The following is a 12,133-nucleotide window of genomic DNA, read 5'->3' on the forward strand; positions in this document are numbered from 1 at the left end:
CGGGACTTTTCGGTTTCCGAGGCACGTGCCACATCAAAGTTGTGAAATTGGCTATTCAAACATCACACAACACCTCTTTGGGCCACATGCATGCACGCGGTGGTTATCCTAGGACACTCACGTGTGACGCTCCCATCTGTGGGCCCGCGAGGCCATCATCGATGCATGCATCACTTTGACCTACATAGGGAGAGGTTAATTCATTTCACAATCAAGGAGGATTCTTTCTGGGTTGTATTATGGTAGGAGCATATAGTATGTGTCGAAGAGGGGGAAGGGGACCATCATATGTAGTACGCTTAATGAACCTCGCTCTGTGTGGGGCCTTTACGTTTTTTGAGGCATGTGCCACATCAGAGTTATGCATTTTGGGTATTCAACATATGTTTGGCCCACATGCAAAGTGATGGTGGTTGTCCTCTCGCACCAACTTAAGCGGTTATCAAAGATATCGATGCTTTCCATCTATGGGCCTGCTTGGTCCATCACTACTTTGCCTGACAATGAGAGAGGTTAATTTGAATTAGGAGGGGATTATTATTTTTGTTTGTAATATGGTATTTATATAGGTCATGCTCTGGGATCACATGACACAGTATGAGCACACACATGCATGTGTATGCATGAATCCCTCCCATCGAGTCAAAGTGTATAGTACTATTGGGTAACGTAGTATTTCAAAAAAAATCCTACGATCACGCAAGATCTATCTAGGAGAAGCATAGAAATGAGCGGGGAGAGTGTGTCCACGTACCCTCGTAGACCGAAAGCGGAAGCGTTAAGTAACGCGGTTGATGTACTCGAACTTCTTCGCGATCCAACAGATCAAGTACCGAATGCACGGCACCTCTGCGATCTACACACGTTCAGCTCGGTGACATCCCTCGAACTTCTAGATCCAGCTGAGGTCGAGGGAGAGTTTCATCAGCACGACGGCGTGTTGACGGTGAGGATGAAGTTACCGACGCAGGGCTTCGCCTAAGCACTACGACAAATATGACTGAGGTGGAAATCTGTGGAGGGGGCACCGCATACGCCTGAGAAATCAACTTGTGTGTCTATGGGGTGCCCCCCTCCCCCGTATATAAAGAGTGGAGGTGGGAGCCAGCCGGCCTCATGGGGTGCGCCCCAAGGGAGGGAATCCTACTCCTACTAGGAGTAGGCTCACCCCTTTCCTAGTCCAACTAGGAGGGGAAGGAAAGGGAAGAGGGAGAGAAGGAAAGGGGGCCGGCCCCCCTCCCCAATTCGGATTGGGCTTGGGGGGCGCCCCTCCTCTTGGCCGCCTCCTCCTCTCTCCCACTAAAACCCATGAAGGCCCATTAATCGCCCGGGGGTTCCGGTAACCCCCCGGTACTCTGGTAAATACCCGATACACCTCAGAACTATTCCGGTGTCTGAATATAGTCATCCAATATATCAATCTTCATGTCTCGACCATTTTGAGACTCCTCGTCATGTCCGTGATCTCATACAGTACTTCAAACTACCTTCGGTACATCAAAACACATAAACTCATAATACTGATCGTCATCAAATGTTAAGCATGCGGACCCTACGGGTTCGAGAACTATGTAGACATGACCGAGACTCATCTCCGTTCGATAACCAATAGCGGAACCTGGATGCTCATATTGGCTCCTACACCAATTAGCGAGGAAGTTAATGTTGATTATCATGAAACTTCTGATCAACTTACTACCGAACCTTGTAGGTCAACCAGAGTACGTTCCGCACCAGAGTGGTACGGTAATCCTGTTCTAGAAGTCATGTTACTAGACCATAACGAACCTACAAACTATGAGGAAGCGATGATGAGCCCTGATTCCGTGAAATGGTTTGAGGCCATGAAATCTGAGATGGGATCCATGTATGAGAACAAAGTGTGGACTTTGGTTGACTTGCCTGATGATCAGCAAGCCATTGAGAATAAATGGATCTTCAAGAGGAAGACAGACGCTGATAGTAGTGTTAGTATCTACAAAGCTCGACTTGTCGAAAAGGGTTTTCGACAAGTTCACGATGTTGACTACGATGAGATTTTCTCACTCGTGTCGATGCTTAAAGTCTGTCCAAATCATGTTAGCAATTGCCACATTTTATGAAATCTGACAAATCGATATCAAAACTGCCTTCCTTAATGGATTTATTAAATAAGAGTTGTATATGATACAACCAGATGGTTTTGTCAATCCTAAAGGTGCTAACAATATGTGCAAGCTCCAGCGATCCATCTATGGACTGGTGCAAGCATCTCGGAGTTGGAATATACGCTTTGATAAGTTGATCAAAGCATATAGTTTTATACAAACTTGCGGTGAAGCCTGTATTTACAAGAATGTGAGTGGGAGCACTACAGCCTTTCTGATAAGTATATGTGAATAACATATTGTTGATCGGAAATGATGTTGAATTTTTTGGAAAGCATAAAGGAGTGTTTGAAAGGAGTTTTTCAAAGAAAGACCTCGGTGAAGCTGCTTACATATTGGGCATCAAGATCTACAGAGATAGATCAAGACGCTTGATAAGATTTTTCAATGAGTACATACCTTGACAAGATTTTTGAAGTAGTTCAAAATGGAAAAGTCAAAGAAGGAGTTCTTGCCTGTATTGCAAGGTGTAAAGTTGAGTAAGACTTAAAACACGACCATGGCAGAAAATAGAAAGAGAATGAAAATCATTTCCTATGCCTCGGCCATAGGCTCTATAAAGTATGCTATGTTGTGTACCAAACCTATTGTGTACCTTCCCATGAGTTTGGCAAGGGCGTACGATATTGATCCAGGAGTGGATCACTTGATAGCGGTCAAAATTGTCCTTAGAAGACTAAGGAGATATTTCTCGGTTATGGAGGTGATAAAGAGTTCGTCGTAAAGAGTTACGCCGATGCAAGCTTTTACACCGATCCAGATGACTCCGAGTCTCAATCTGGATACATTTTGAAAGTGGGAGCAATTAGCTAGAGTAGCTCCATGCAGAGCATTGTAGACATAGAAAATTTGCAAAATACATACGGCTCTGAATGTGACAGACCCATTGACTAAGCTCTCTCAAAAGCAAAACATGATCACACCTTAGTACTCTTTGGGTGTTAATCACATATCAATGTGAACTAGATTATTGACTCTAGTAAATCCCTTTGGGTATTAGTCACATGGCGATGTGAACTAATCACATGGTGATGTGAACTATTGGTGTTAAATCACATGCCGATGTGAAATAGATTATTGACTCTAGTGCAAGTGGGAGACTGAAAGAAATATGCCCTAGAGGCAATAATAAAGTTGTTATTTATATTTCCTTATATCATATAAATGCTTATTATTCATGCTAGAATTTTATTAACTAGAAACTTAGTACATGTGTGAAAAACATAGACAAAACAGAGTGTCCCTAGTATGACTCTACTTGACTAGCTCGTTAATCAAAGATGGCTATGTTTCCTGACCATAGACATGTGTTGTTGATACGTCTCCAACGTATCTACTTTTCCAAACACTTTTGCCCTTGTTTTGGACTCTAACTTGCATGATTTGAATGAAACTAACCCGGACTGACGCTGTTTTCAGCAGAATTGCCATGGTGTTATTTTTGTGCAGAAATAAAAGTTCTTGGAATGCCTTGAAACTTCACAGAGAATATTTTTTGGAATATATAAAAAATACTGGCGAAAGAATCAACACAAGGGGGCCCACACCCTGTCCACGAGGGTGGGGGGCACGCCCACACCCCTGGGGCACGCCCCCTGCCTCGTGGGCCCCCTGAGGCTCCACCGACCTCAACTCCAACTCTATATATTCACGTTCGGGGAGAGAAAAATGAGAGAGAAGGATTCATCGCGTTTTATAATACCGAGCCACCGCCAAGCCCTAATCTCTCTCGGGAGGGTTGATCTGGAGTCCGTTCGGGGCACCGGAGAGGGAAATCCATCGTCGTCATCATCATCAACCTTACTGCATCACCAATTTCATGATGCTCACCGCCGTGCATGAGTAATTCCATCGTAGGCTTGTGCTACATCTTGAGCACTGCGTTGGTTTTCCCTTGAAGAGGAAAGGGTGATGCAGTAAAGTAGCGTAAGTATTTCCCTCAGTTTTTTAGAACCAAGGTATCAATCTAGTAGGAGACCACACTCGAGTCCCACGCACCTACACAAACAAATAAGAACCTCGCAACCAACGCAATAAAGGGATTGTCACCTTCACGGTCACTTACGAGAGTGAGATCTGATAGATATGATAAGATAATATTTTTGGTATTTTTATGATAAAGAGTAAATAGAGATGCAAAGTAAAATAAACGGCAATAGAAATATCTAAGTATTGGAAGATTAATATGATGGAAAATAGACTCGGGGGCTATAGGTTTCACTAGTGGCTTCTCTCAAGAGCATAAGTATTACGGTGGGTGAACAAATTACTATCGAGCAATTGATAGAATTGAGCATAGTTATAAGAATATCAAGGTATGACCATGTATATAGGCATCACGTCCGCGACAAGTAGACCGAAACGATTCTGCATCTACTACTATTACTCCACACATCGACCGCTATCCAGCATGCATCTAGAGTATTAAGTTCATAAGAACAAAGTAATGCTTTAAGTAAGATGACATGATGTAGAGGGATAAACTCATGCAATATGATATAAACCCCATCTTGTTATCCTCGATGGCAACAATACAATACGTGCCTTGCTGCCCCTGCTGTCACTAGGAAAGGACACCGCAAGATTGAACTCAAAGCTAAGCACTTCTCCCATTGCAAGAAAGATCAATCTAGTAGGCCAAACCAAACTGATAATTCTAAGAGACTTCCAAAGATAACCAATCATACGTAAAAGAATTCAGAGGAGATTCAAATATTGTTCATAGATAAACTTGATCATAAACCCACAATTCATCGGTCTCGACAAACACACAGCAAAAGAAGATTACATCAAATAGATCTCCACAAGAATCGTGAAGAACTTTGTATTGAGATCCAAAGAGAGAGAAGAAGCCATCTAGCTAATAACTATGGACCCGAAGGTTTGAGGTAAACTACTCACACATCATCGGAAAGGCTATGGTGTTGATGGAGAAGCCCTCCGTGATCAATGCCCCCTCCGGCGGAGCGCCGGAAAAGGCCCCAAGATGGGATCTCACGGGTACAGAAGGTTGCGGCGGTGGAATTAGGTTTTCGTGGATGCCTCTGATGGTTTGGGGGTACGTAGGTATATATAGGAGGAAAAAGTATGTCGGTGGAGCCACATGGGCCCCACGAGGGTGGAGAGCGCGCCCAGGGGGGTAGGCGCGACCCCTGCCTCGTGCTCTCCTCGTTGATTTCTTGACGTGGACTCGAAGTCCTCTCGATCACATTTGTTCCGAAAATCACGTTCCCGAAGGTTTCATTCCGTTTGGAGTCCGTTTGATATTCTTTGTCTGCGAAACTCTGAAATAGGGAAAAAACAACAATTTGGGCCGGGCCTCCGGTTAATAGGTTAGTCCCAAAAGTAATATAAAAGTGTATAATAAAGCCCATTAAACATCCAAAACAAAATATAATATAGCATGGAACAATAAAAAATTATAGATACGTTGGAGACATATCAAGCATCCCCAAGCTTAATTCCTGCTCGTCCTCGAGTAGGTAAATGATAAAAACAGAATTTTTGATGTGGAATGCTACTTGGCATAATTTCAATGTAATTCTTCTTATTGTGGCACGAATGTTCATATTCGATATAATTCAAGATAAAAGTTTGATGTTGACATAAAAACAATAATACTTCAAGCATGCTAACCAAGCAATTATGTCTTATCAAAATAACATAGCCAAAGCAAGTTATCCCTACAAAATCATATAGTCTGGCTATGCTCCATCTTCCCCACACAAAATATTCATATCATGTACAACCCCGGTTTTAGCCAAGCAATTGGTTCATACTTTTTAACGCGCTTCAGCCTTTTCAACTTTTACGCAATACATGAGCGCAAGCCATGGATATAGCACTACGGTGGAATAAGGTATAATGATAGGGGTTATATGGGAAGACAAAAAAGGAGAAAGTCTCACATCGACGAGGCTAATCAACGGGCTATGGAGATGCCCATCAATTGATGTCAATGCAAGGAGTAGGGATTGCCATGCAACAGATGCACTAGAGCTATAAGTGTATGAAAGCTCAAACAAAAGAAACTAAGTGGGTGTGCATCAAACTTGCTTGCTCACGAAGACCTCGGGCATTTGAGGAAGCCCATCATTGGAATATACAAGGCAAGTTCTATAATGAAAATTCCCACTAGTATATGAAAGTGACAAAATGAGAGACTCTCTATCATGAAGATCACGGTGCTACTTTGAAGCACAAGTGTGGTAAAAGGATAGTAACATTGTCCCTTCTCTCTTTTTCTCTCATTTTTTTGGGCCTTTTTTTTCATGGCCTCCTTTTTTTAGTCCGGAGCCTCATCCCGATTTGTGGGGGAATCATAGTCTCCATCATCCTTTCCTCACTTGGGACAATGCTCTAATAATGATTATCATCACACTTTTATTTACTTACAACTCATGAATTACAACTCGATACTTAGAACAAGATATGAATCTATGTGAATGCTTCCGGCGGTGTACCGGGATATGCAATGAATCAAGAGCGACATGAATGAAAGAATTATGAACGGTGGCTTTGCCACAAATACGATGTCAACTACATGATCATGCAAAGCAATATGACAATGATGAAGTGTGTCATGATAAACGAAATGGTGGAAAGTTGCATGGCAATATATCTCGGAATGGCTATGGAAATGCCATAATAGGTAGGTATGGTGGCTGTTTTGAGGAAGGTATAAGGAGGTTTATGTGTGATAGAAAGTATCATATCACGGGGTTTGGATGCACCGGCGAAGTTTGCACCAACTCTCAATGTGAGAAAGGGCAATGCATGGTACCGAAGAGGTAAGTGTGTGTATAATCCATGGACTCACATTAGTCATAAAGAACTCATATACTTATTGCAAAATTTTATTAGCCCTCGAAGCAAAGTACTACTACGCATGCTCCTAGGGGGTTGGTAGGAGTTAACCATCACGCGATCCCGACCGCCACACAAAGGATGACAATCAATAAATACCTCATGCTCCAACTTCGTTACATAACGGTTTACCATACATGCATGCTACGGGAATCACAAACTCCAACACAAGTATTTCTCAATTTCACAATTACTCAACTAGCACAACTATGATATTACCACCTTTATATCTCAAAACAATTATCAAGCATCAAATTTCTCATGATATTATAATTAAAGCAAATTGCCATGCTGTTTTAAGACTCTAAAAATAATATAAGTGAAGCATGAGAGATCAATAGTTTCTATAAAACAAATCCACCGCCGTGAACTAAAAGATATAATTGAAGCACTAGAGCAAAAACTATATAGCTCAAAAAATATAAGTGAAGCACATAGAGTATTCTAATAAATTCTGATTTATGTTTGTCTCTCTCAAAAGGTGTGTACAGCAAGGATGATTGTGGTACACTAAAAATCAAAGACTCAAATCATACAAGACGCTCCAAGCAAAACACATATCATGTGGTGAATAAAAATATAGCTCCAAGTAAAGTTACCGATGGAAGTAGACGAAAGAGGGGATGCCTTTCGGGGCATCCCCAAGCTTTGGCTTTCGGGGGTCCTTAGATTATCTTGGGGTGCCATGGGAATCCCCTATCTTAGGCTCTTGTCACTCCTTGTTCCATAATCCATCAAATCTTTTACCCAAAACTTGAAAACTTCACAACACAAAACTTAGCAGAAAATCTCGTGAGCTCCGTTAGTGAAAGAAAACAAAACACCACTTCAAGGTATTGTATTGAACTAATTCTTTATTTGTATTGGTGTTAAACCTACTGTATTCCAACTTGTCTATGGTTTATAAACTCTTTTACTAGCCATAGATTCATCAAAATAAGCAAACAACACACGAAAAACAGAATCTGTCAAAAATAGAACAGTCTGTAGTAATCTGTAACTAACGCAAACTTCTGGAACTCAGAAATATCTACCAAAATAGGACGACCTAGAAAATTTGTTTATTGATCTACTTCAATTGGAATCAGTATTTTATCACGTTCTGGTTATTTTTAACAATTGTTTTCGTGAACAGAAAGTTTCTGGGATTTTCAGCAAGATCAAATAACTATCATCCGAGAAGATCCTATAGGTTTAACTTGGCACAAACACTAATTAAAACATAAAAACAAATCTAACCAGAGGCTAGATCAAATATTTAGTCCTAAACAGAATCAAAAAACAAAAAAACAAAAAAATGTGTTGCCTCCTAACAAGCGCTATCGTTTAACGCCCCTAGCTAGGCATAAAAGCTAGGATAGATCTAGGTATTGCCATCTTTGGTAGGCAATCCATAAGTGGCTCTCATAATAGATTCATAAGGTAATTTTATTTTCTTTCTAGGGAAGTGTTCCATGCGTTTCCTTAAGGGAAATTGGAATCTAATATTCCCTTCCTTCATATCAATAATTGCACCAATCGTTCTAAGGAAAGGTCTACCAAGAATAATAGGATATGAAGGATTGCAATCTATGTCAAGAACGATGAAATCTACGAGCACATAGTTCCTATTTGCAACAACAAGAACATCATTAATTCTTCCCATAGGTTTCTTAATGGTGGAATCCGCAAGGTGCAAGTTCAAAGAACAATCATCAAATTCACGGAATCCTAGCAAATCACACAAAGTTTTTGGGATCGTGGAAACACTAGCACCCAAATCACACAAAGCATGGCATTCATGATCTTTAATTTTAATTTTAATAGTAGGTTCCCACTCATCATAAAGTTTTCTAGGGATAGAAACTTCCAACTCAAGTTTTTCTTCATAAGATTGCATCAAAGCATCAACGATATGTTTAGTAAAAGCTTTATTTTGGCTATAAGCATGAGGAGAATTTAGCACGGATTGCAACAAGGAAATACAATCCATCAAAGAGCAATTATCATAATTAAATTCCTTGAAATCCAAAATAGTGGGTTCATTAATATCTAAAGTTTCGATCTCTTCAATCCCACTTTTACCAATTTTTGCATCAAGATCTAAAAACTCCAAATTTTTGGGACGCCTTCTAGGTATAGGTGACTCATCTCTAGCCCAATTATTATCAAGATTCATATTGCAAAACAAAGATTTAATAGGAGACACATCAATAACTTTAAGATCTTCGTCTTTATTCTCACAAAAACTAGAAGAACACGCTTTCACCAAGCAATGTTTCTTAGCACACGTCCTAGCGGTTCTTTCTTTGCACTCATCAATGGAAATTCTCATGGCTTTGAGAGACTCATTGATATCATGCTTAGGCGGAATAGATCGAAGTTTCAAAGAATCAACGTCAAGAGAAATTCTATCAACGTTCCTAGCGAATTCATCAACCTTGAGCAATTTTTCTTCAAGCAAAGCATTGAAATTCTTTTGTGAATTCATAAACTCCTTAACACTAGTCTCAAATTCAGAGGGCATCTTATTAAAATTTCCATAAGAGTTGTTGTAGGAATTGCCATAATTATTAGAGGAGTTACTAGGATACGGCCTAGGATTAAAGTTTCCTCTATACGCGTTGTTACCAAAATTATTCCGACCAACAAAATTCACATCCATAGATTCATTATTATTCTCAATCAAAGTGGACAAAGGCATATCATTAGGATCAGAAGAAACACTTTTAGTAGAAAATAATTTCATAAGTTCATCCATCTTTCCACTCAAAACATTAATTTCCTCTACCGCATGAACTTTTTATTAGTAGATCTTTCGGTGTGCCATTGAGAATAATTAACCATAATATTATGTAGGAGTTTAGTAGCTTCTCCTAAAGTGATTTCCATAAAAGTGCCTCCCACGGCCGAATCTAAAAGATTTGTAGAAGCAAAATTCAATCCGACATAAAATTTTTGTATAATCATCCAAAGATTCAAACCATGTGTAGGGCAATTACGTATCATTAATTTCATCCTCTCCCAAGCTTGTGCAACATGTTCATGATCAAGTTGCTTAAAATTCATAATATCGTTTCTAAGAGAGATGATCTTAGCGGGAGGAAAATACTTAGAGATAAAATCATCTTTGCACTTATTCCAAGAATCAATACTATTTTTAGGCAAAAACGAAAACCAAGCTTTAGCACGATCTCTAAGAGAAAAAGGAAATAGCTTCAATTTAACAATATCATTGTCCCCATATTTCTTCTTTTGCATATCACACAAATCAACGAAGCTATTTAGATGGGTAGCGGCATCTTCACTAGGAAGGCCGGCGAATTGATCTTTCATGAAAAGATTCAACAAGGCAGCATTAATTTCGCAAGATTCAGCATCGGTAAGAGGAGCAATCGGAGTGCTAAGAAAATCATTGTTGTTGGTATTGGCAAAGTCACACAATTTAGTATTATCTTGAGCCATCGTGACAAGCAAGCAATCAACACATGAGCAAAACAAGAAGCAAGCGAAAAAGAGGTGAACGGAAAAGAGAGGGCGAATAAAATGGCAAGGGTGATGTGGGGAGAGGAAAACGAGAGGCAAATGGCAAATAATGTAATGCGAGGGATAAGGGTTTGTGATGGGTACTTGGTATGTCTTGACTTGTGCGTAGACTCCCCGGCAACGGCGCCAGAAATCCTTCTTGCTACCTCTTGAGCACTGCGTTGGTTTTCCCTTGAAGAGCAAAGGGTGATGCAGTAAAGTAGCGTAAGTATTTCCCTCAGTTTTTGAGAACCAAGGTATCAATCCAGTAGGATACCATGCTCGAGTCCCACGCACCTACACAAACAAATAAGAACCTCGCAACCAACGCGATAAAGCGGTTGTCAATCCCTTCACGGTCACTTACGAGAGTGAGATCTGATAGATATGATAAGATAATATTTTTAGTATTTTTATGATAAAGAGTAAATAAAGATGCAAAGTAAAATAAACGGCAATAGAAATAGCTAAGTATTGGAAGATTAATATGATGGAAAATAGACCCCGGGGCCATAGGTTTCACTAGTGGCTTCTCTCAAGAGCACAAGTATTACGGTGGGTGAACAAATTACTGTCGAGCAATTGATAGAATTGAGCATAGTTATGAGAATATCTAGGTATGATCATGTATATAGGTATCACGTCCGCGACAAGTAGACCGAAACGATTTTGCATCTACTACTATTACTCCACACATCGACCGCTATCCAGCATGCATCTAGAGTATTAAGTTCATAAGAACAGAGTAATTCTTTAAGTAAGATGACATGATGTAGAGGGATAAACTCATGCAATATGATATAAACCCCATATTGTTATCCTCGATGTCAACAATACAATACGTGCCTTGCTGCCCCTGCTATCACTGGGAAAGGACACCGCAAGATTGAACCCAAAGCTAAGCACTTCTCCCATTCCAAGAAAGATCAATCTAGTAGGCCAAACCAAACTGATAATTCGAAGAGACTTGCAAAGATAACCAATCATACATAAAAGAATTCAGAGGAGATTCTAATATTGTTCATAGATAAACTTGATCATAAACCCACAATTCATCGATCTCGACAAACACACCGCAAAAGAAGATTACATCGAATAGATCTCCACGAGAATCGTGAAGAACTTTGTATTGAGATCCGAAGAGAGAGAAGAAGCCATCTAGCTAATAACTATGGACCCGAAGGTCTGAGGTAAACTATTCACACATCATCGGAGAGGCTATGGTGTTGATGTAGAAGCCCTCCGTGATCAATGCCCCCTCCGGCGGAGCGCCGGAAAAGGCCCCAAGATGGGATCTCACGGGTACAGAAGGTTGCGGCGGTGGAATTAGGTTTTCATGGATGCCTCTGATGGTTTGGGGTACGTAGGTATATATAGGAGGAAGAAGTACGTCGGTGGAGCAATGTGGGCCCCACGAGGGTGGAGGGCGCGCCCCCCTGCCTCGTGCTCTCCTCGTTGATTTCTTGACGTGGACTCCAAGTACTCTAGATCTCGTTTGTTCCGAAAATCACGTTCCCGAAGGTTTCATTCCGTTTGGACTCCGTTTGATATTCTTTTTCTGGGAAACTCTGAAATAGGCAAAAAAAACAACAATTTGGGCTAGGCCTCCGATTAAT

This window comes from Triticum aestivum, chromosome 4D (genome assembly GCF_018294505.1).
Source record: "Triticum aestivum cultivar Chinese Spring chromosome 4D, IWGSC CS RefSeq v2.1, whole genome shotgun sequence".
Lineage (NCBI taxonomy): Eukaryota > Viridiplantae > Streptophyta > Magnoliopsida > Poales > Poaceae > Triticum > Triticum aestivum.